The following is a 26,035-nucleotide window of genomic DNA, read 5'->3' as shown; positions in this document are numbered from 1 at the left end:
TTTGCATCATTTCAGCAATTAAATGCTTCATCCTTGTATTTGTTTTCTTTTGGGAGTGTAACATAAACTTGGGTGCAATTGAGCCTCTGTGAGGTCCTGCTTTACACATGGAAACCAAATTAAATGGATCTATGAGCCAGCATTTATCCACTTGGGACAGATTAGACTACAGGGTAACTGCTGTGTACAGCCCATATAATGTGTTCATCTGCACAGAAGTCTCCCAAATTGTTTAAAGCTCCTACACCAGCTGTATTTTGAGATCCAGCTGAGAAGCCTCAATTTAGTGTCTATCAGGAACTGAATCCAAACTTGCATTTCATATCAAAGCATGTCACCCTATAACACTTCTGTCATTCATTCAAGTCTTGCAAATTTCTGTTTCCCCAGATAAAAATAAATATAATATTCTTGTATTTGTAAAACTACACAAATAAAAAATAAAAAAGAAGCAAACCAAAAAACCAACCAATTAAACAAACAAAATAGCCTAAACTCCTACTTTACCTTGATTGGAAAAAGTGATCTTAAGACTGGGCTTGTAAATGTTCTTGATATTTTTGTAGGGTTGCATGGTAGCATATGGGGCTTAGAATTCCAGTCTCAGGATCCATCAGTGCTTAACATTTAACAAGAAGCTGACATTTGTCAGTCACATCTATTGTAAGTTTACACAGTGTATTACCCCCAGCTATCTATGTGAAGAGGATGGACACTGTATTAACAGCTCTCCATGTCTCCAGGTACTTTGAATCCCTTTCCTCCCACTCCATTCTCCTATCAGGCAATGAGCTCAGGTCAGACTCACCTCAGTGTTCCAGTCTGGCAGTCTGCGTTTAGAGGCAGAAAATCTGAATCTTCTCACTGCTGACCTTATTGTTTCACAGACTATTGATTGCAAGTCATCAGGTTTCAGCAGTTCAAAGGGATCAGCCTCTGGAAAAGAAAAGCAGAAAGAAGGAATGAACCCATACACAGGACCAGAGCTCAATTGGAACTGAACTGACAAACATGTGACTGATGTAATGTAATGTGGAGATATAGAAGTGAAAAGAGTCTCTCTTATCTCTCATGTGCAGCCAGAAGTTTGCAGCACACCAGTGAGCCCACGTGGCCTGCAGGGAAGGGAATGCTGGCAAGGACCACAGCAAAGGCTGAGCAGGACAGGTGTCCACCTCCAAGGGCTCCAAACGGAGCACAAGTTCTGTGCTTCTCCCTGTGGACCCATGTTCACCTTATGCTTTGGTGCAGAGAGAACAAGAGGCACCCCCTGAAGCAGAGCCAGGGAGGAGAATGCTGTGAGTGTGTGTGAACACATCCTCCACATCCTCAGCCAGAGCCATCCCTTTTCTCATCTCACAATCAGGTAAGTCCCTGCAGACATCCAGCAAAGAACTCACTTCACCTCACCAGCACCCTTCAGCTCTCCCTAGAAAACTTTTCATATCCACAAAAGGGTAAATGAAGCTAAATTTCTAAATTTATGTATAACTTATGAAGGTTTAGACTAACATTCATAGTTTTGAGAAGTATACCTTGCTGGATTTATTAACAACTGCTTTTCTTCTACTAATCTTAATAATTTGTGATATTGATGCAGTAAGAAGAACTTGGAGACATCAGTGATGGTACTTGGATTCAAATCTAATATCATTTGATATTAGACTCACCAGGGCTTTAGAACTCGAGTTAGGCTGTGAATTTCAAGTGTATTTTTTGATAAACTATTTGCAAAAGAGTTGTATTCCAAATGTTTGCTCATTTAATTAGAACATAAAAGATTTTTCTCTCTGACTGGAGCTTGCATCTGACCCTTCTTGCCTGTGTGTGGTTGGTATTGTTCTTGGCTAATGAGATAAAGGATATGTACTAAACATTTACACATTAAAGGCATCCTTCATTCAGCATGAAGGTGTTGATACATCAAGGATACCTCAAACATGCTGAGATTCCAACAACTTGTCAGACAAATTAGCACCTTACCAATTGGGGGTAAAATTGAGTTTCACATTTCTCCCTGGTGGGAAGAAAAAAATCAAAAATCACTGTAGTTTAATACTTTCTTTGCAAATAGGAACACAAAAGACTTTATCACCTCTGTAGTGTAAATTATAGCCCTCACCAACTATCTGATTTTTAATTCATTGGTTTTAAATGATCCCAGGCAGCTCAGAGCAAATCCATTGTGTTATTCCTCTCTTAGAGCAGACATCTTCCCTCTTTTAAGTCCATATCTTTCACAATTATTTAAAATTTACACTTCTATATTACAATGGAAGAAATTAAGGTCTCAAATCTGTATGTTTCACTAGCATATAGCTGCCAGTGGGGGGTTAACCCAAATTCTAAGGAGTGTGTGGAATTATGGGACTATGTACAGCAGTGAAACTAAAAAGGTCAAATTTTTAATTTCTTTTTTTCACCTTACTAGTGCTTACAATTAGTGCTCGGAGCTTCAGATTGCTGGCACTCTGCATGAGACATTCAGCCCCAGAAAAACCCACTGTCAGATGATCCAGCCTAAGCAGGTATCCCAAAGGAATAAGTGGGCTGGGAGTAGGTGCTGTAGACATTACAACAGGATCCAATTACTATTCTTTATCTCTAAGCTGCAACTCATTTATATCCAGGGAAGATCGTGGCATAAATTCCTGCCTGCACAAGATTTGGGAAGAGGGGCTTACTGCCATAAACCTCTAAAACAGGAATTATTTAAGCATTACAAGGGCTTGCTTTAACTTACATACCTGACCATGACCCAATCACAAACATGTATTTTCTAAGATTATGAGGTCAGCCAAACAAAATAGAATCAAAGCAAGACAGAGCCTAAAGTTTTATAGAGATAGTTACAAAACAAAGTTTCCCTTCAGCAATGTCTTCATTCTCAAAAATCTCAAATTTAACAGATTTTTTTCTATATATACACAGGATAGACATTTGAGGAGGATTTGCCTGGTTAAAGCTGCTTTTAACTCCATTCAGAAGGAAGCTGCATGACAAGAATTTTATTATCAGCCCTTCTAATTTGTCATTAAACCCTAATACCTAAACAAGACACACATACATCTCTGCCCACACCTGGTTATCTGCTCCATGGGACTCTTATCCTGTGGCCACAGTTTCTCCTTTATTGGGTCAGGACACGTTAACTGGTGTTCTGTGTGCAATCATCATTGTTCAAAGATTCAGAATCATATTAAACTCATTATGGAATAACTGCCTGGGAAAAGACTGTTACCAGAAGCAAGTGTTTAATTCTGAGCTGCCCCTTCCTTCTCTGCAGGTATGTTTTTCAGAGTTCACAGCACAAAAAGCAAGTAGAGCTGTTAGTGCTCAGCGTCCATAACCCGGCAGACAAGAGCTGCTGAAGCACAGAAATGGGATTGAATGCTGACAGTTTGGGCATTGCACAGGTATGTCGGATTTGTAAACCAGATTCTTATACAAAGAACTTCCTATAAATATCTGGAGAAAACCAGAGTTCATGTTCGTGTGGAACATAGAGCAGTGCCCCTGCTCAATAACACATATCAATACACAAATAACTCATATCAGATACATTAAAAAACTTGCACAGTTTTTTGTCTTGAGGTGAAAAAGTTTCCCAAACAAAAAGATGCAGAATCTTCAAATCCTTAAAAGTGACATTTTTCCCATACATATAGTGACATGATTTATAAATATGTAATTAAAAGGATCATAAATCTGTAGATAAGTGTTGGTATTTGACTGAAACACTAATGGCAAGCATTAACTGCATGTGGTCTGTTGTGTGGCTACTGGAATCAAGTAGTGAAGAGGATCACAGTTCCTTATTAGTTAGGACCACCTAGAGTGATGGAAAGCTTGAATGATCAAAGAGAAGACAGTTTTATGCTGCAAATGCTGATATACTCCTGGCTTTCTAACTAATTTTAAGGTCCAGTGTGAACATTTGACATGTTAACTACTGAGCAGGGAAATGAGTTTAATAGTAGATTACAAAAGTTTTGTTTGCTTCAAAGATAAGTGAATAATATTGTGTTATATTCCTGTCCCTATTGGATCACAAAATAGTTTTGTATTACTACCAGAGTTCAACAGCTTATTTTTGCCTACCTTAAGCAAGACTAAATTAGCCTTTCTTGCTAATAACAGCACATGAAAGAATCTATCCTGCTTTGTCTGAATATTCACAGTGATCACTGCTTAATTAGAGTAAAAAAATTTCATTACTTAATTTATTTGTAGAAACCAGACGAATCCAGAGTGATTGTTCACTTTTCATAACTTAGTCATGCAGTCCCAAGGAACTGTTTCTGTCTTGTTTGAATGGCTGAAATGTTTCAGAGAGAAGGAATGTGTCTTTGCAGTATTGTTGGTCATGAAAACCTGCACCTCATGAAGGTATAGTTCTTCCTTGAAACACATTTGTGAACAAAAGCCTTTTCCCATGAGTGTAAATGCTAACAAAAAAACATGACTGAAACAAGCTCTGCTTTGGAACTAATGCAACACTGAAGAGTGAGAATTGTCTTGCAGAATTCAAGTGGCTCTAAATTCTGTAAGCACAGCTTCAATTTATTCACATATATCAGAAATTATGTTGTTTGTTGCTGTTTAGACTCCAGCCCTGAGGCTGTTCAGATTATGGCTTTTGATTCTGGGATTCATCAAATAAAATCTCCTCTGGATATAGAAAAGCCTTCTCATTCAAGCGACAGGTGCTGGAAAGTAGTGTCTGTTAAGAAACCTGAACACTGATTTTAAATTCTATCTCAGAAAAAAACCCTTAACTTCTGATTGAATAAGAGTAGTGATCTCCTATGAGAGAGTTTTCACTTACCATAACTGAAGGATACAAGCAGGAGACACATGCAGTAAAATAACAACCTGATGCTTGCTCTGAGGATGAGTTTTAAGAAAAAGTTTTACCCTCCTCATATATCAAAGCTCTTCATAACTCTTGACCAGATAACCTTTAAATTCTCTAAAATCACCAGAGTTTTAAGGTGTCAAGCACCTTGGTATAGCAGGTACAATTGTTTTAATATTTAATACGTTTATGTTTGTTATTTATACAACATATAAATACTTACTATTAATTAACCATGGAATATATTTAATGTTTTCTCACTAAATAAACAACATACACCAGCTGGAAAAAATATTCCCAGATATTATATTTGCTTTCTTTGAGGCCTGCAACCAAGTAGATAGTTCTCAAAATAAAATGGACAAGTGCCTAATCAGAAAAGTTGCCCCTCCCTCCTTGCCAGTATCTAAAATCTATTTTCTCACTCCGAAAATGTCAGGACGGCTCCGTTGCAACATCTTGACAGAAGTTGCAGAGACCAGAGCTGTCTGCATGGTCATGTGCTCCTCTACAAAGTCAGTATCACTTCACAAAATCCTTGAGCTTGGTGTAAAGATGCCCCAATCTCACTGGAGTTTGCTTTTTCAGACCACTTAATCCAGTACAAAACTACTAGAGAATCAGGAACAACACCCAAATTCTGCACTTTTGAAGGCACAGTGATCGGTTTGAAATTGTTGAATTTCAATGAAAAGAATGAAAAGAAAATACGAGAATCAGGAACAACACCCAAATTCTGCACTTTTGAAGGCACAGTGATCGGTTTGAAATTCAACTAGAAAAGAAAATATCCATGTTCAGATTTGAGGAATTAATTTAACCTTTTTGAAGAAATAGGAGGCTGGGGCTGTCAACTTTGAACCATCCCCATGTTTAAGGTTCAGACCTCATTAGTTTTGGCTAGGAATACTCTCTAATTACTAAGAGAGTTTCCTCAAGTTGCACTTTAGAAATTCATCTTTTTTGTAAGCTGTAAAGTATTCATAAAAAGCTAAAAACTGTGGGAAAATTAGCATTGATGGATGTTTTCTTACCCTCCATCAGGAAATGATGTACTTGAAACTCATTACAGATCTTCACAGCAACTCTGCTGAATGTGCCTTGGGCTTTGTGCTGATCAGCACACAGAATTTGCTGCATAATTCATCTCTCTTGTGTCACATTTAATGTATAACATGTATTTCCTGTTAATTATGAAAATAAGAAGGCGTCCTTTCTTTTGGAAACATAATCATGAAATTACTACAGAAATTAAGAAACGTGGAGTTCTATATTACCTCCTGCACAGAAATAGGAGGAAAGCACTGCATTGAGAACTCACCAGATATTATTTTCTTCTTGATGCACCAGGCACAGCCTCTCCCTGTGGCCACACAAGGAGAGATGCATGGATGGAATCCCTGTTGTCCTGCCAGGGTCACCATTCTCACTGGAGCTGTGGTTTTGCATGTGGTCCCCTTAACTTTCGTCCACTGAGAGAGGTTTGGATGTTTTCATATCTCTTTTCATGGATGTCAATGAAACATTAGGCATCCTGTATCTCATTTTCCTCATTCAAGGTTGAAGATTATTCAGTAATATTCTACTTCACTTCACCCATCCATCTCTACGTGTCTGTTCAGCTTCCCTTACTAAAAGAATGAAGAAACAAAAATCCCATCTCAGCATCATATCCACACCAATACATCTTATAGATTATGTATCATCTGCCATCAGGGTAGGAGAGGGAAAGAGTGAAGTGATGGAGCAGGAGAAGGAAAGGAGCAACACCATAAATCTGAAAACATACCATTATTATTTGGAATAAGAAGGGGGCTCATCTGTACTCAATGGTACATTTGGCCTACACATTTTCATTGACACATTGATTATTTCCCTTTGGAGAAACAATCTGGTGCTGGGATTATTTGCTCAGGAAAGTTTGATGGGGCCCTTGGAGACCACATATTATCTCTCACTTATGGGGCAGTCCCATAATGCTCCATTTTCAGAAACTTTCAGATGATATTCCCTTTTGTCTCCTGCCCACATGAAAATCTTCATTCATAATTGTTAGGATCAGTAGAGCTGACAAGCTGCCTAGAGCAATATAAAGTTGTGGTATCAGTAATAGTGCTGGTGATCTCTAGAGAGACAAATGAGTCTGGATAAAAAGACATATTATCAGTATTAGCTTTCAGGAACCAGGATAAATTTCCATTTCCCCACCTGAAGAGATACTTGGGGCAGAACCCCACTAAAACAACCCTGCAGGACAAGAGTACAGCTTTGGTAGCTTCTTCTCCAGAAAATCTTAACTTCACTGCTCTTTATACAGGTATGAATAATTTTACTGCCAGAGTTGGTGGTTAAAGTGATCTGGCTGTTAAAAAAAAAATGGCCTGAGGGGAGATTTCATTCTGACACAGCTGATCTCTCTAAGAAACAAAAACAGCCTTGGCAGGAAGAATTTAGGTGTTTTCAACCTTCTCCTTCAGGGTGGCATTTAAAATCATGTGAGAAAACAGTACGCTTAGCACTAGTTATTGCAGTATCTGAATTTCTCATGGCATACTTAAACATCAATTCCTAGAGTCACATGGCTGTAAAATCAGCCAGTGCTAATTTTTTTTAAATACTCTATTCATGACTGTGGGAAAAATTTAGGAAATTACTTCTAAAACAACAAAGCCAAGAAGACTAGACATACCAAATTTACTCACCAAACTAGAAAATCATGGCTTTGAAGTCAATCTCATGATTTCTAGACACTTAAAACATATTTTATTGAAGTTTGGGATTGCAGTGCTGCAATTTTTGGGACATAACTTTTACTACTTCAAACCCAAACATACCTCTTACAAATCAGTGGTATAAGCAGTCACTTCTGCCTTCCCAGAGGGCTGGACAATGCCTCTTCAGCCAATTTAGAAGGTGAAGATGCAAAATGTTTCAGAATAATGTAGGCAAACATGAAACAACCTGTAAAGAGAAAATATAATGAAATATTCTTTTATAAAATGCAGGGGTATAATATCATCATCTTACAATAGAAGCTGTTCCCATCACCTTAGCATTTCACCTCAGGGCAAGTTCATAGATTTCTCTTTTTTTCAAGGTATTGATTCTTTTGTGTATCCGAATTGAGATTTAATTTTTTTTTTTTTTCACTTTTACCTCTCAGGTTAGGAGCCTTACTTCAGAACAGCACATTTTATCATTACATACTGAATTATTTTACATTTTTTGGATTCTTAACAATATTTGGCCATGAAAGTTTATTTTGTAAATTTTATCTATTGAAAGTTGGTTTAAAACATTAGAAAAAAAACCCTATAGAGTTATTAAGACACATGCCATGCTATAGGTCCATATGCTCAAAATGTTCACAGTTTTTCCTTCCAAACCCACATATTTCACTAAGCCTTGTCTTGTTCTATTTCTCACCCTTGGGTTTCTTTCACTCTTCACTGGCATAAACAGAGAGACTGATATTCTTTGAAAATATATCTGTGCAGATCATTTGTTCTTGAGGTACAATATCTTATTTACAAGAACATTTTATATAAGAACTGAATTATTGATAGACAGCCTTAACATAACATCTAGGGCAAAATATTGTTGCTATGTTAAACTGTATTGTATTACTTTCAGGTCAAGTGATGGAATAGTTTGATCTTTGTAGCTTTGATCACAGATTCAGAAAATGCGACAAATCAAATTGAATCTGTCAGATCAAAATGTGCATCTTCTTAGTTTTGCTGAAGAAAGACTCCACCAAGTTCTAAACTTAAGAGGGGAAAAAAAGAGTCTGTTCTCTCTGTAGAAATAAGGCAGCTCTTTATGCCCCAGTCTTTTAAAGCTGGGAACTCCTGGCCAATAGAATTATATTGCTCTAAAAGCACATAACAAAGTTCCTACATAATGAATGCAGAAGGGAATTTTAAATACCATTTGTATGAAGGCTTCTCAAAAATAAAATTTTTTTAACATTCTCCAAAATTTCTGACAGTACACTTAACAGCCTTATTGCAGACAGACACACTCAGAAGGTACACAACCTCAAAGAATACCAAACAGCATTTCCCAGATGTGTTATCCCAGGTCTCCTAAGCCCCCATGCTCCCTCCTGGCTCTAATTTAAAATTTCCATTGATAATCGCTATTGAGAAGAATTAAGCCCATGGCCTGATTCTGAAGCCATGCAAGGTTTAAGTCTGGCCTTTTATCTGGAACAAATATCCATAAGTTTAATGGTGCTGGGTCAGACCACAGAGCCATGTCCTGGATCCAACAGTAACAGTTCAACACCATGGAAATACCTATGGAAAGGACCTTTCTTATGTCAGCTGAGGATGAGTCAAAACTATCCCTAGCACCCAGTGCTGTAATTTGCCTTAGCCACTCATAAAGCATTGCTAAGATTATTCACACAATTTTCTCCTCAAATTATTTGTCAGGCTATTAAAAACAATAAACCACTATAAAGAATTGAATTTTGCCAGATTTTCTCAACTCATCAAAGGGCACTTCTCCTGAATGTACAACTAGGCTTTATATGATGGAGTTTTGGCACAATTGTTTCATAGAACTTATAGTAAAGCAAATCTTCCACATCCTCAACATCTCACCTTGACTCTAGAGACTCCTCAAACCAAAGCTCCTCCTAAGTTAATTTAGTTGTTTTCACTCCATATCACACTTCATTGCCTTTATGCTTCTCTAAAGAATGACAAAATGATGTGGAGGAAGCCAATTGCTGATACCTGAAAAGGCTGCCTCAGTAGGGGTGGGATTTATTTCCATAACAAACAGAGAACCACTGAGCAACTATTTCAGCATCCTTTACTCAAAGGAGGAATACTACCAGAGGGTTGGATAAGAGGGAATCCCAATTTCAGTATCAAAATATTTAACCATAAATTAATGTCTCCTGTGCCAGACTTGTCCTTTCTCTCAGAACTGCACATCACTGTGCATCATGGAAATGAAACAGCAGATGTTTCCAAATATAGAGGCAGAGCCATTGTGCTTTCAGCTGTCTTCCTGGACTGCAGACATACATTATAACTGTAGGCAGAAAACCTTCTAAAATATCTGACAAAATTGGGGAGGAGGTCTAAAATGTTAAATAATGAGCATATTCAAAATATTTATAGCTGATATGTGAAAGATGCGAAGCAGGGAAGGTGGAACTGTTAGTAACATCATTCCTGCAGCACGCCCTTTTAGATAAATGCCTGTAGAGAGTCCAGCTGGACGTCTGCAGAGGAATTTGACACTGACATCCCTGGTAGTCATTCAGTGGGTGCTGGCTGATGAAAGATACTGAGTGCTTAGAGTAAGAATCCTGTTGAAAACCCATGGCAGCTTTAAAAACAAAACCAGGTAGTGGTTTCCAAAAAGGAACCAAATATATTGTGAACTTGATACTCCTCTCAATTTATAGTCCATCTTTAATCTGTGAACCCACCCACAAAACAATTGCTAGTTGATTTTCATTCTATGTCTTGCTGAAAGAGAAAAGGCAATTGGTGATATGATGCACTTTTACTGTTAGAAATATCTGTGCCATTTGGAAGTGATGGAGGGATGGTATGAGCTGGTTGTTTAGAACTGTCACTCTTCAACATACACCATATTAAGATTAATTTTTAGTTAGAAGAATTTGTTATAAAAGATACATTATGTTTACCCATTTTGTTTGGAATGTACATGACAAAGAATAAGTTCTCTAAGATCCATGATGACAGTAACTAAAAAGAAAAGTATTAGAATTGAAAATGCACCCAACCTCAGAATTTGCATGGATACAAAACTCAACATCCCCAGGATTTCTAAAACATCTCTGGATGTCTCTGGAGTTCCCTGAGCTGTTATTTTCACCAAGTTTTGAAGTCAGATGACAATCTCATTATTCCAATCCAATTAGTGTAATCTCCTCACTTTCCAGTAGGACAACAGCCACTAGGAGATACCTTTTACTGTATCCCAGAGCATATTGAGAAACAGTGAATATTAAATAAACTCCAGGATGGTCTTGTGTAGGGACTGAAAAGACAAGTTCAGAGTAATTGTAACTGCAAAATGTCAATATCTTATTGATGTTAGATAATTATGCAGACATGGTATACGGAAAAAAAAATCTGTGGAATGCTCAGGATTGTTGTTTCACTTAAGCGAGAAGACAATACCACCATGGTGTGGAGGATCATAATCTCTTGCCATTTATGCATACATCTGCTTATTTATCAAAATTAGATATATTTCCTCTCATTTATAATTTGTTTATCTTATTTGGAATTTCAGAAACAGGAAAGCCTTTTGCTCTTCTTGGGTTTGTTGTGCTCATTTCACAATGAAGATTTAGTTTTTATTTAAACTGGATGGCCCAATATATTCAGTTCAGCTGCTAGATTGACTGTCACTGAGTTGTCAAATGCCTGTTATGAATAGTATACAGAAGGAGAGCAAGTTGACCTTGAACTTGCTAAATGCTTTATGAATACTACCCATTTCCAGAAAAATGTGAATCTGTTTTCCAGATTTGCTCTTTTTGCTTTCCTTAAGGCTGTTCTCAGTAACAAATGCCTTTCATCTTAGTGAGCTGCTTGTAACATGGAAGGTTTGGGAAGGGGAAAACAACATTCTAATGATGAATTTAATACTTGGGGATTGTAGAGGATTGATTATATTTCAAAATGAATTCCTGGACTTAGCCAAAGGCTATTAAGAATATTGTGGCTATAATGCCAGCCTTGCTTCCTAAAACCTGTCAAATTTTGGGTTATAGTTTTTCATTGCTAGCCTGATTTGGTCTTGGTGACTTTTAATTGCTATTTTCATTGCTAAGCAAAGTCAGAGTGGATTTTGCTATTTGAATACAATAAATAAAAACAATCATGTTTTGATCTGTCCACAAGCCCATGCCTTGTTTCCAAAGCTAAGAACGGGACCTTAGCGCCTCCAGCTGGCGTTGGAAACACGGAATCCTTGTGTATACACCAAAGAACACAACAGGAAAGGGGGGCACTTGGTGCTGTGGGATCCAGGTTGTAACCAGCAGAGAAGCACTCTAAATAGAATTAATTTAAGACACTATGTTCAGTACTGGATTTTGATCAAATACTTCAAAAGTAAAAAAATAGCAGCTAATTTACTCTGCCATGAAATACATTGGTTCCTTTTCAAAAGCTACTTTCAGCTCTTTCAGAATTTGTGGGCAAAGTGGTTTCTAGCTAATACATAGTTTTAAATGCTGTTTTGAAAGCCTCTTGCATGATAGAGTTCATAGCAACAGCTTCTGCTACTGCTTTAAGAGCACAATAAGGTTTAATAAGAAGGATGCACTTCAGTTCATAGATTGCTTGTTTTCTGCTTTACTTTAGTCATCATAATCTTTACCCACGCTTAGTTAAAAAAAAAAAGAAATCTGAAATAAAAAAGGCAGCTACCAGTATTGATCTTCTCTACTCCACAGCAGGTTCCCTTGATCTGGATCGAACCTGTCTCTGTCAGTAACAGCTTTTTCAGGAGACAGTTCTATTTAAAATGTTTCACAGGGCATCTAGTTATTTGTTCATTTGTTAGGAATGGTGGAAGAGACTATAATAGACAAGCAGCCTCAGCTGGCTGCTGGATGTAAGACTAGATCCGGTCATACCACAAAGACAGAATAAGTATATATTTTCTGTGCTCTGTGGAAAATAGATTTATGATACATCTTGACCTAAAACTTATTAAAAAACCCATTATCAATATTAATTGAAATGTAAAATTTCCTTAGGAATTTCATTGCAAACATTTTTCCTCTAATATTGTTTTTGATGTTAAGAATGAGAGGTGAGTGGCATGGGCTGCAGTATGGTACACATGGCAGCTATCAATTCCGTGCTGCAAGATCTGCTTTCCAGCTGAATGTAAACGGAAATGCTTTCCTGCAGAGCATGTGCCCCATCACCTGTACCACCCACCCATGCAAAGCTGGGAAAAGGACAGTCTCTTCTGATAATCTTGTTTATCAAATGAAAACTATCTTGATCTTCGTGGTTTTCAAAGAGCTTCATCTGAAGGAGAGCTCCAATGAACACTGGAATACACAATATGCATTCAGTGTCACTGAATGTGAGGTACAAGTGTAGTCCAGACCATCCAGTGTCATTTGCAATATCAAAGACCACTGATGTCACTTAGAGAGGCAGTTGGAGTGCCCATCCTACATTAGACATGGTGAGAAGAAACCTGAGACCTGTTCCTTTTCTTCTGACACACTTACAAGACAAACACATGCTCCATTAAAAATAACACAACTCAGCTCTGATATGTTTCCCTCCCATGTGTCTGACTTAAAAATATGCCTCAGTTCAGAGTGTTATGCTTATTAAGATATAATATTACTGCTCTGCAATGAGCCACTTCAGAGAACACAGCAGGGAAGCTGGCTCCCATTGTGCTAAAGAGGGCAGCCCCTTCAAACTCAGCGCTGGAGCAAAACATTCTCTGCTTGCAACCCTCTCTCTTCTTGCATCCAGAGTTTATTTTTGTTTATTTTTTTCTTTTCTTCTTATTTTCTTGAGTCATGTGGTTCCATCTCTGAAAAGCTGTAGTGACATAATTGACACTAGAGCAGCTGAGGCTGAGAGCACTAGGAAGCAGCATATTACATTTTCTTTGCACAGGTCACTGAGCATCCAGTATGATTTTAGCACATCTTGTTGTGGAGAGCTTTTAATGCTAATTTGTTGCTATTATTTAAGAATAGTCTGCTGACGGGGACACTACCAGCATGCTGTCTAAACATTAGATATTATTTTGACCTTGCTTTATTCCTGCAGTAAAACCTGATCGCAGGTGGGAAATGCAGGCTGTTATTCATACATTAACCAACAATAGGGGCAGCCCAGATCATAACTGAACATGGAGGGTGAGCATATGGAAATGATGGAGGGTTTTTTCCTTCTTTTTTTTTGGTCTGTGTAAAGGAACTTAGGTAGCACTAATTTTTTGTATTAAAAATGATACATCAAATATTAGGTATAAATAATGCAGAATGTTACTGCACCTATGAAGTACATACAATGCTTCCAGATGAAACAATGAAAATATTGAAGCAATTAGCAAGATGTTCCCAAAAGAATTAATTTATAAAATTATTCAGCTCTGCATTTAGCAGTAAAGACACTTTAGCTGGATTTGTGGCACAGATTTTTGAATGAACAAGTATATCCTGCTTTAGGAGTGGTGGGTCACCAGTTTTCCCCCATTCAGCAGGTTCACTGTCCCAGAGATTCCTCACACTGGAATTACCAGTGAGCAGCCTGACCCCAGGGACAGGATCACTGTCATGTGGCAGTGGCCGGGAATTTTCCACATGTTTAGATGCATACAGCAGCTCTGCTTAATTGTTTTTCCTTCAGAATTTCTGCAGAAGAGCAATTCAATGAGGCTGGGTAAAGTGTTACAAGTTTTAGGGGTTCTTTGGGGTTTTATAAAGACTGTGTGCTTCTCCAAATTTAAGTATCAGTATAAACTTTTTTTTTTTCAGAGCAGAAAGTTTGTCACAAATTGATTCTCTTTATAAACTTCCTCCTTTAATATAGTTTGATCAACACAATAATTTTTGCTCACAGCCTCAATTACTTTTGCCATCAAGAGCTTCTGTTTGGGCTAATGATCATTTATGAATGATCTCCCATTATGGGAATGAGCTTCCATTATGAATTAGAGCAGCTGAAGATTTGTCATGGGTATTTATTCACTTCTTCCCAAATACAATTCCCCATCTCAGCTGAGCAGAGGCTTCAGTTTCAGCCTCTGCTTGAGCCACATTTTTGAGCTGGAGCTTTTTCAAAAAATGCTGTCCATGTTACCACTGGTAACATGATGCACATCTCACACATCTGTTTCTCTCAAAAAAACTGCAGTCCTCTAGCCTCACACCAATATATTGATGCTTCATATCAGATATTGCAAAACTTACCGCAAATTTACATCTAGTCTCCATCTAGTCCTTTAGTCTTAGACATACAAATACAGGGTTCTTTGGGCTGCTGCTGTAAGAATCCACACAAGGAGTCTTCACATGAACTCATACTGGGGCAAAGTACTTCATACCTGGCCTGATTCACCGCATGTATATCAAAAGACCTCATTCTCAGAATAAAAATAACAATTAGCTGAAGAGATGTTGACAATTGTTCAACTCTGCTAACACAACATTGAGTCTGGAGACTAGACCAAAGTAAACAAGCAAAAAGGGAAGTCTTTCCCCAGGATCAGAAGGGAGTCTGAAACAAGAGACATCCTTCATCCACACACAGCTGAGACCTACAGAACTACCTCATAGCACTGCTCTGGGCTCTGCCAGCATGTCACTGATCTACCAAATAAACTGGTGGTCTTTGCTAGTCTACCTGACAGAACATCCCAAAATATTGCCTGGTAAGCCAAGAGGGAAAGGAAAGTTTTTGGGCAAGATTTAAGAACACAAACTACAAGGAGAAAGTGTCTTCTTGGAATACCAAGAGAAGAGGCTGTGACATGGACAGCACAGACTGTGCAAGCAGATGGGAGATCTGGAAAATTGTGATGAAAGTGAAAAGGTGTTTCAGTGCATTAAAAAAACCCAAAAGGTTGAAATACTTATTTTAAATACATTAAAAGAGAGGAGATGCAGAATAATAATGTGAGACTGAGAAAATAGGAAACCTCTGCAGGCTGATGTAAAATACTTAAATTTAGGAAGTCCAAAGGGGTGTGATTTTGTCTGCCATGAAAGGAAGTAGTAAGAACATGACTGGAAACTTGAAGAAAGACAAGAGTTAAGCATAAGCAAAAATCCCAGTGGTACCTGGGAGATACTCATGTGCAGGTGTTTGACAAACCCATTTTAGATCATCTGTATGAAGCTCACAATGGCTAAGTGAGATAAGCAGCATCTAAATATTGTCGCTTTTTTCACAAGGACCACAATGCTTTAGAACCACTTTAAAATTTAGTTTTTCAAATTAATTTACTAACATAAAGGTTAAATCATTGATAGTGAATATTTGTACAACCAGGCAACCTTTTTCTCTGAAAAGGCTGAAAGTGCTACGCAAGGCCTTAATTTTTTTTTCTCCTGTAAATCATCTTAGATATTTAGTCAGAAGGCTTGATCTGTAATGAACTTTTCCAAAGCTCTCAAAATCCTGGCAGAGTCTTTGTTTTAAGCTCTATTTCCTTTTGCATAGAAATGAACGTGGAACACTGGTCCAGAATAAAATAATTATTTATATCATAAATAGATATCTGATTTTTATCTTGAAATTGAAATAATCAGTTTTTGAAAATCTGTTTTAATAAAGAATAAAAATGTCCCTAAGATTCATTAGCATATGCTCATTTATTTATTTTATTTCAGGGTGAAAAAGTAGCTATATACCAGATACCCATTATATGAGTGTGCACAGACCTGAGAGTGTGGAACTGCTCTTCCTGTGTAAAAGAATAATTCCAAGAGTTTGTAATTGTACTTCATTTGCCTGTGCCTAGAGAAGCTGAAAATTAGAAACTGTAAAAGATGGAACAAAGTCTAGAGAATTGGAGGGATAAGGCAGGGCAGAGGGTGGGGGGAAAAAAAAGTTATTTTCTATTTCTCAGTTGTAAAAGTCCTGATAAGGTGGATGTTTGTTTACATTCCTCAGACATGCCCTCTGTCTAACATTGTGAGTCTTCAGAAAACACAAGCACGGATATGACAAGCATCCATTCAGCTTTCTAATTATGGAAGTACAAATACCCGCCATTTGGATTTTGGCAATTTCAAATAGTAAAAATTAATATGATAAAGGGAATAGGTGAATTTTTATGCTGCAATTCTCTCAGGAGACAGGGAAGGAGAATTAAGCAGAAGTGTTTGTGATCTTCAAGGCAAATTGGATGACATTTTTAAAGATATCTATAAAACAAAGATAGTGATTGGTAGAGATGGCAGTAAATTTTTTGTCAGAGTAATTAAGTCTTCAGGTTTTTTTGGTTTTTTCTCTCATTTGTTTACCTATCATTCAAATCTTTGAATCTTATTTTATTTCTTCAATAAGAAAAACTTCATATGAAAGATTTTGCTTTCATATCACTGAAAGGAGTGATATGAAAGATTTTGCTTTCCTATCACTGAAAGGAGGGCCCGAGACAGCTTCTAGATCAGATTCATCAGCACAAAAAGAGAATTTTCCAGTCAAAACTAAAGCAAAAGAAAATCAGCATCATAGTGTGTCCTCTTCCCCGTCATGCTGATGGTTACTTGGCACACTGATATATGTTTACCCACGGCCGCCTATCCCAGTTTGCCCACAATGGCTGCCTTGACACGAAGATTCACTTGGCAGATGTTTACTTGCATCACCTTCAGGACCCCAGTGAGTTACCTTGACTGAAAGTCAAGCCAAAAAGATTCAGTGTTTGCCCCTTTCGGGTCCCATTCTGTCTCCTCAGCAGCAAACTACTCCATTCAAAAATCAATTTAGTCGCAAGGTCATATGGAAATAGCTCACAGTATGAAAAGCTTGACTCTGTCTTAGCAAAGGCCTTTGGATTAAGCAGGCAATTGACCACCTAAAAGCTTTGGCCATACTTCACATGCAGAGAACTTTGTGTCCATCTCCTGCACAGCCAGAGCATAAAACTTCGAAAACTCCACGTCACAATCAATCAAGCTCAGAGGACACAGCCACAGCTCTTGGCACTCCAGCTGGTTGTGCTCCCACTGCATTTGCTGCATACTGGCAAAGTATGACAACTCACGTGAGAAAAATGCTGACTATAAAGCTATCTTTGCATATACACAGAACAGTTTCTATGATGCTATGAGTAAGGGAAAAGACAGTTTAGGTTTTTGGAGGTTTCTTCATTTGCATTTCTTACATTGGTTGGAAGCTTGGTTTGGAGGTCAGGTGCTGTCCCTTAAATTGGCCAGTTGTTTTACTTTGTGTTTATTCCATGTATTTCCCAAATAACTTATGAATAATTGTGAAGCTGATCTAAAGTGATGATTTGTCAAAACATAATCACATAACACAACACAGGCCAGGATTTAATTGTGCTTTAACTGGAGCCCTTGCAGCCTTAAAAAAATAAAGCAGAGATTTTTTCACTTGCAACCACGAGCTACAGACATAAGTGGCCCTGTGATGATCTATCAGTGAAGGCCCACCAGATGGGAGGAACAGAGCAGAAATTTTGTTTATTTCTGCAATCAAGCCAAAGTGAGCTGAAAATCCTGAATGAAAAACTTTCCACAGAATTTTTACACAAAGATCAGAGACTTTTTCTTGGGATGTACCACTTGGGAATTTGTGATCCTTGTTCCTACCTCAGTTGTATAATTTTAACATCCCACAGAGCTGACAGACTTTGACACTAACAACTGTGCAGGGAGTAAAACAGATTTACAAGTGGCAGTGACCTTTTCATCAAGGGAAGTAAAGTAGACTCAAATCCACCGTACCCCCGACTCACAGTCCTGACAACATCATTCAACATACAGTAGGAAAAGCACTTCAGCAAAAGTTTATGAAAGTGACATTGACACAGCACAGGACATTAAATTGATCCCACCAACATGCTGGGAGTTTTAAGTAGCACCTCTTTCTTTTTTTTTTATTGAGATTTGATGTATTTTCTGCTTTAATAGTTTAGTGTTACTCAGCCAATTAAAATATACTAGCACCTTTTTAATGACGAACATATACATGTTTTGAACATCCTTATAGTAAAAAGACTGGTAAATAAAAATTAAACTAATCCATAATTGAACGTTCCTACCAGCATTTCTTTGCATTCATCTCAGACACCCATAACACCATGCTGCCTGGACAGGACTTATTCACTGTCTTGGATCTTGTTACCCTAGCAACTAATAGCCAAGCTAGCTTCAAAAAATGTAATAGAGGTGGCCTCTCTGATTTTTAAAGGAAATTGGCTACTTTAAACCCAGTGAATGCATGTTTTAATTGTGCTCTTCATGGCTGAGAATCTCTCCCTCAGCGTTTCTTCACAGTTAATAGCAGTTTTATTCATCTATGTGGTTCAATGTGTAGATACAGTAAAGCAAAACTCCCCCTGACAGACATTTAAAGCATAGTTGATTCATTTTTAGGCACCTAAAAACCAAAACTTCTATCTGCATTTGTTTATGCAGAATCTCTGCAATTTCATTATGATTTAAAATAAGGCTATTATTTTAAATTTATCTGAAAGTAAAAATAGTTTACTAAGGAACATTACACAAGCCCAGTTAAGAAAGGTACTCCATCTTCAGAAGAAAGGAAATTGTTGGACAAATTTATGGTAAAACAAATTTTTCCTATCGATCAAGCCCTCAAGGGGCATTAACAACACTTAAGGGACCAAAGTGCAGAAGATGGCAGAGCTGACACAGAGAGAGAAGTCGGCAAGAGAGCTGAGAAGGGTGGAAGGAAATGGAACACTTTAACATTACATCCTGGTCATACCAAGGTCCATTGACCCTCTACGCATTCCAGATAATTAATTTACAACACATTAAACCTGTGTGTGAAGAAGGATGTTATGCATCAATTGCATAGGAGTAAGAAGTGTTATTGATTTAAGATTTCTATTGTATCATGCACTGACAGAAAGAAACAATCTAGTGGTATTTTAAAGACAAAAAAAACCTTTTCTGAAGGACAAGTTTGCTAAATAAGTGCACTTTACACTACATTTAACTGAAGTATTGTTGACACCCGAAAATAAATGCTGTTAGGAAAGAAACCCTCAGCATAATTAGGAGAATATGGCGTCACTGGATAATATTGGCATTCACTCTTGGAAACAAATACTTTGAGGTGATAATGCTCTCTTTTACAGTAAGAGTTTAAAATAGAAAAACACATTGACAAATATTATTTAATGAATAAAATATGAGTGAACCAGTTCCATTAATACAGGATGATGTCTAATGAGATTCAAGCTCATTTTCCTCATAGAATTATTTTGCACTTCACATGTAAAAGAAGGAGACTTGCAAAATAGCAAAGTTAGATTCATGAACATCAGAACAAGTTTCATTTACAGGGGTTTTATTTACTTTAAGTTACAATTTTCAGATGACTGCTCAGAAAATTCAGAAGTTCTGATGAAAGTTCTGTACTGCTTAGCATTTCTTACTGCAGTTTAACTTCCCAGGAACACAGGATGGAAAGAAAATCTGCCCTGTGTCACTCACATCTTTCAGCAACTATTTGATTTTCATTTAAGACTTGCAGTGGTTAGAAGGAGATATAAATCAGGCTACATGTAAAATACTCCCATGCAAAGAAAAAAAGAAAACCCAAGAAACTCAATTTCAAGCAAGCAATAGAAAAGGAGAGAGAAATCACAGAGAAGCCTTTAACTGATCTGAACTGCAATAAACCTCACAATATGAAGGGAAGGGTTAGCTTCCTGGTAGAAAGCTGGATGGTTCTTTGGATTTGGTATAAAACACTCAGAGTGTATCAAAACACTTGGAAAGAGCGCATCAAAGATCTAAAATAAAGCCTGGGATTTTGCAAGCAAGCAAACTACTCCAGCCAAATTGAAAACAATATGGGAGCATCCCAAACATAGCAGAGAAGTCAAAGCATCACAGGACTCAAATAGAAAAGTGTGAAGAATCTGAGCTACAAAAGCAGGAGAGTGCCCAAATAACTGCAGATGAACTTGGGCACAGTGGCCAATAGTATGTAATATGAAAATTTGTGTTTATGTTTAAGAATAACAGTTTACATTTCTCTGCAAGAGCTTCTGGACAGCTGCAAGTATACACAGTAGTGGCAAAGTGGATGGCAGTGGCAATATTAGATCCAGAACCCCTTTGTAAACCAAGCCACACAGCCCCAAGACACAAAGAAATGATAGCTTGAAAGCCAGCCATGAACACAAATATGACGGCAGCAACACAGAGATGATGCAAGAAAGGCTGCAGTTGTCAGGAGGTAACGAACTGAGCAAAGAATTAATTCATTGAAAAGAAAGATAAACTTTTATTCAGCATTAAACTTGTCTATTTAGGTACTTCTGCAAGAAATATGCAGTAGTTTCTCTCAATACTACTGTCAAAACTGAAGTCAAGTGCATTATTCATCACGGGTACTAATAAAAAATTTAATGTCAGTGCTCTTAAAGAGTGAAGAAAACCTTTGGCCTTAGTCTACATGTAAAAAGTTATGTATCTGATTTATGGAAAGTTTATGTTAACTGAAACTAGCTATAAAATACTTACTGACATTCCCAAAAGGAATCTGATAAGCACCATTATCTCAAACTCTCTTGAAACTGCACAGATTATTTCTCAAATACAAATAATTTATTTTAAAAATCTAAATAAAATTTGCTGCTTCAGATGCATATAATGGATCCTGTGATGGAAGCCCAGTAGAGCAGTGTCCCTTATCCCTTAAATTACACTTGTATCCATCCATCTATTCCTTCTTCAACCATTTCTAGTCACAGACAAGGGTCTCAAATATCAGACTAAAATCAATGTATGACCTTAGGTTGCTGTGCTCCTCACTTTCTTGAGGTGCCCCACATGAGCACCCTTCAGCTGGCCTGCAGGCACCTGCTGGTGCCTTTTCATTGGTGCCAGTGACCAGCTCTGCAACACTTCACATGTGACTGCTGGCCAGAGACTTTCCACAACACACTGTGCTCTTCTCCAGGCTTAGCATTTAGAACAACAGCAACCACAAGACAGCCTTGGCAACTCCCTGATGAAAAGAATTATTTCCTAATACCCGTGCCAAGGTCAGCTGTATACATACTAATAGAATGCAAACTGTCAATTACAGGAATAAAGGAAATATTACAGGCTCAACTTCTCTCTGATCTACCTGAATTTTCTTAAATTATAATATGTTTCCGGGAGTGGCACACACTAAAGGGGAGAAAGCTCCATTTTTGCACCTCCAATAGGTCCAGTCTCAACTCTAAGCAATACAGTCCCAAATGACTTGCTGATCCATCATAGAAATTTCTCAAGTAGGTGCATCACATTTTCCTTTCTGCACACATTGAGACATCACCAGGATTTATATGATATAACAACCAAACTATTATTCGTCCAGAGTAACTAAACATTCACAGTGCAGAAGATAAAAATTTATTTTAAAAATTAATTATTTTAGCTAGATATTTTATAGAAATTTTACTGAAATCACTTACTTTTCATTTAAAATAAATTCTTTGACATTAGAAGTTGAAACATAACAATCAGTTATAATTATTATTACTAGAAAAGTAATTCAAATGAAATTTAAAATATCTCATGTCTATCCTTAAAAAATGAAATGAAGGCCAGGTCTACTGCTGTTGTAGAATCAGAAGGGAAAAAAGTCTCATACCATCTAAGAACTCATCAGACCTTATAAATATGCTACAATATTACGAACTTCAGTATCTAAAGTGATATTTCACTATTTTCCTGGAGCAAATAATAACATAATTTTTTATTGGGGAATGGGGGGAGGAAGGAGAGAGAGCATAACCAAAATAAAGCACAAAACAAAACACCAACACTCTTCCTTTTCATTTTACAGTGAAAAAATATTAAAAAGAAAAGCACATTCAGCTTGAGCACAAACCTTAACTGTCTGCAGCTCAAATGGACAAATGATGAAGGACTGTAAGGAAAAGCAAAATAAACTGATTTCCTAGGGGTATGTGATGCACCCTCTGATGGGTAACAGCAAGAGAAGACATTTCCTCATAATTTACATGTTCAATGACATTGTTTCCCCAATCTGTATCAGAGCTATTATGTTACTTAGTAGCCTATTCAATGATGAGATGGCCTTAATAAATAACCTGGGTGTATTCACCCATCACTAAATTATAATCAACAGTTGATTCCAATTTTTCATTTGTTTTTCTCTGCCTGTATGGCAACAATGAAGACCTCACATTTCACAGTGAGGTCCATTATCCATCCACACTTGTATGGATAATCACACTACTGTTAACTCCTATTGTCACAATCAGGGAAATGTTCTCTTTTTCTCCTTGCCACAACCAGGGAAATGTTCTTTTTCTCCTTGACCTACAAGGCATGACCCAGTCTCATGAAACATTCTTGCACTATTTAATTTAATTTTTTTTTAAATAACGCTGGTTCTGTCAGTCTGATGAGGATTTTGAGATTTCCCTTGGCAAACATGACAGTGTGTCAAGGAAGGCTGCTACACCAAGGCACAGGCTGCCTACCCACTTCTCGTGCTCCTTTGCCCACCGTGTGCACAGCCCACAATAAACACTTGCACCACAGGTACATGGCTCCATGTGCCTCGTAGGAAACACACATCAGCCAAGGAACCCACCCAGAGCAGCAAACAGAATGAGAGGCCCAAGCTCTTAATCAGGTGAAACAAGGCAACCATGGGAAAATATGACATTTAATGATGGCCAAATACACTCTGAAAAAAAGTTGTAAGCTCTGTTAAATATATTTTTGCTTATTTCATGAATTAATATTTTTTCACTCAGAAGAAAAAAACCTATACTACAATATTAGCATTTTTATGGGATTGAATTTCAGCTTTCCTGTCCTTTACTGAGTGTTTCATGCCATGCAAATTGCCATAGATCCTGAGCACCTGACTGATCAGACTCGCACCCTGCATGTCAGTGGTGTACAGCTGATGCACAGATGGTCACATTTGTTATAATGGACTCAAATGAACACCCACTTGTGAATCCATCATATACTACTCACTGACTCCTTGAAACCTAGCTGGTGGCAAAATTCCATTTAAAGTGTGGCGGCACAGTGTTTATCCTGGAATTGCTGAGATAGCTCAGAGGTTTGGGCTGGTTTTTGGTTCCAGTGATTATTATGAGCAAATGATTTACTGCACAACAGAGGGTTTCTCTACTCAGATTTTATTAAATAATTGCAAAGTGATTATTTGCAATTGCAAAGAGATGAGCCAGATCCCCATTAGGTGTACATTGTTAGAGTTCTATGATGTTTATTTATCCTATAAATATATATTTTATATGTGAACTGTGTACATTGGAAAGACTAGCTGTCTGCTGTATCAATCAGGGCATCACACACATACATCTAAGTGTGGGGTTATTTTTAAATGCTGTTAATTTCATGGAAATACATATCTTGCAGTCCCTTCTAAAAATGCCTTCCTAATGGAGTATTATGTTTTGTAATAACTGCAGCATCAGGCTCAAATAGTAACTCAGACTTTCAAACTAGATGAAAGAATGCAAAGTGCAGGCAGATAATAGGGTTTTTTTAAAATATTCACACATACTTACTGTGTGCCTCTTCAGAGTTCATGGGTCATTATTCTTTGTAGCTCTTTTTTCTTCAGAGTAAGACTGGGGAATGAAGTCCACATTCTGAAATTACATACAAATATGTTAGAAAAATGGGGTGTTTGAAATCAATTCTAATGTTACATGCAAAGGACATTCTGGGCTCATTAAGTAAAAATATCTCATTTAATGAGCAGGAAAGCACTGGAGCACACTGAACCCTGACACAAAGCAAATTATTTAAGTGATAAATTATATTTTATGGGGAATGTAAAAGTTAATAATACTCAGGGGTAGGGTAATAAATGCAGAGGTGTAACTAACTTCATTGACTGCTTTACTTACAAACATGCCATATGTACCTGGTTACTTGAAATAGTAATAAAAGGAATTGGCAGAAACTCCAGGAACCAAAGATTCACACAGAGACCTTTGTAGCATTCTTTTCCACAAACCAGCCTATGTTTTATTCCTTTCAAACTCATTATTCTCCTCCCTCTTTCACTTTAGAATATATACGTCCGGTCTTTGCTTTTCACTTTTTGTCAAATATTTGATCTTGCAGTCATTAAAACTGAAACCTCCTTATCTACCAGAGAGACTAATAAACACAGTGCTCATTTACCTGCAATGATGCCCCAGAAGTGACCTAAAACTTTACTTGAAAAGACTCAATATATGCTGAAGGAAAACAGTGGATCAGCTTTTAATCCACTGCCCTTTTAGTGCGTGCAAGTGGCACTGAAGCTCCTGATATTTTTTTGTCCTCAGAGATCCATGCAACAGACCAGGCCACAAGGATACAGCTCCCAAGTACACCTCTGCACATTAACATAGGGGTTGTTACCATGAATTTACCTGTCTGCATTACAACCCTTTTTTTACATTTCAGTGGTGTAAAGGAAACAATTCACACATTTCTAATAGAAATCAGCAGAGGAGGAGTCTGCTCAACCACAACTATTTCCAGTGACTATTTCCTTAATCTGAAAATGGAATGTGCATTACCAATATGGTCCTTTTTTTTTTCCCAATTTTCTTTTCCCTTTATGTTTACAGGTCAGCAGATAGTGCTTTATTCCCACTGGATGTTATCCTGAATTGGTACAGTTTGCACATGAATGAGACATTCACACAGCATGAGTATCACATTTGTCAGAGTCCTCAGCAGAGTTGTTGTACAGAAACAACCAAATGAATTATGAAATAATATAAAGTTTATTCACTGCATTGAAAATTACCCACTTATGTACAATTGTTTTTTAGGAACAAGTGTTTACATTCAATTCTAAGTTAAATCAACCTAACTTTGGCCTGCTTTTCAGTTTGCAGTCCTGCGATGGCGATCATTGATCTAACAACACCATATAAGTGAGCTCAAGCCACCACTTTGAATCTAGAAAGTAAAAAACAACAACAAAAAACTACAAAAAATACCGGGGGCGGGGGGGCACAAAAAAAATCAGAAAAAGCAAAGTGTTCCTTCAAAAAAACCCACTATGCTCAGCCAAATTCTTCATTTATGGTTGAACTCAATGATCTAAAAGGTCTTTTCCAATCCAAATAATTCTATGATTCTAGTAAGTAACAATAAAGATGACATATATTTTCCAGCAGAAGAAGCACACCTTTCACAGGTAGCATTACTAGAAATATAGGCTGTGAGGACCTACATTAACTATATTGCATGATTTGTGAAATTGTATGTCTGGTATGTCTGTAAGCCTGCAAAAGAAAATAGAAGTCTCATTCAGATGCATTATAAACTTTCAAATAACTGTTTATCCAAATTATTCTCTCCTTCTAAATATACAGATAACTTACTATTGTTATGTTTCAGCTTTTTGAGTCAGTCATGAAAGGTCCAGACTTACCAGGTAGTTTTGA

General features: G+C 37.4%; 1 long non-coding RNA gene across 1 annotated transcript in view; it reads right to left on the bottom strand.

Moving 5' to 3' along the window:
• Positions 1-803: 803 nt before the first annotated feature.
• The window catches only part of LOC120510481, a 75,834-nt gene continuing 50,602 nt past the window's right edge, over positions 804-26,035 (bottom strand). Inside the window, exons 2-5 of the long non-coding RNA XR_005629509.1 lie at positions 24,149-24,232; positions 7,693-7,819; positions 6,180-6,489; positions 804-936 (exon numbers count right to left, since the gene is read on the bottom strand). This is a non-coding gene — a long non-coding RNA (uncharacterized LOC120510481). The remainder of the gene's footprint in view (positions 937-6,179; positions 6,490-7,692; positions 7,820-24,148; positions 24,233-26,035) is intronic.

The sequence above is a fragment of the Passer montanus genome, unplaced genomic scaffold (assembly GCF_014805655.1).
Source record: "Passer montanus isolate IOZ18808 unplaced genomic scaffold, ASM1480565v1 scaffold58, whole genome shotgun sequence".
Lineage (NCBI taxonomy): Eukaryota > Metazoa > Chordata > Aves > Passeriformes > Passeridae > Passer > Passer montanus.
This window is presented reverse-complemented; position numbering and strand designations above follow the sequence as displayed.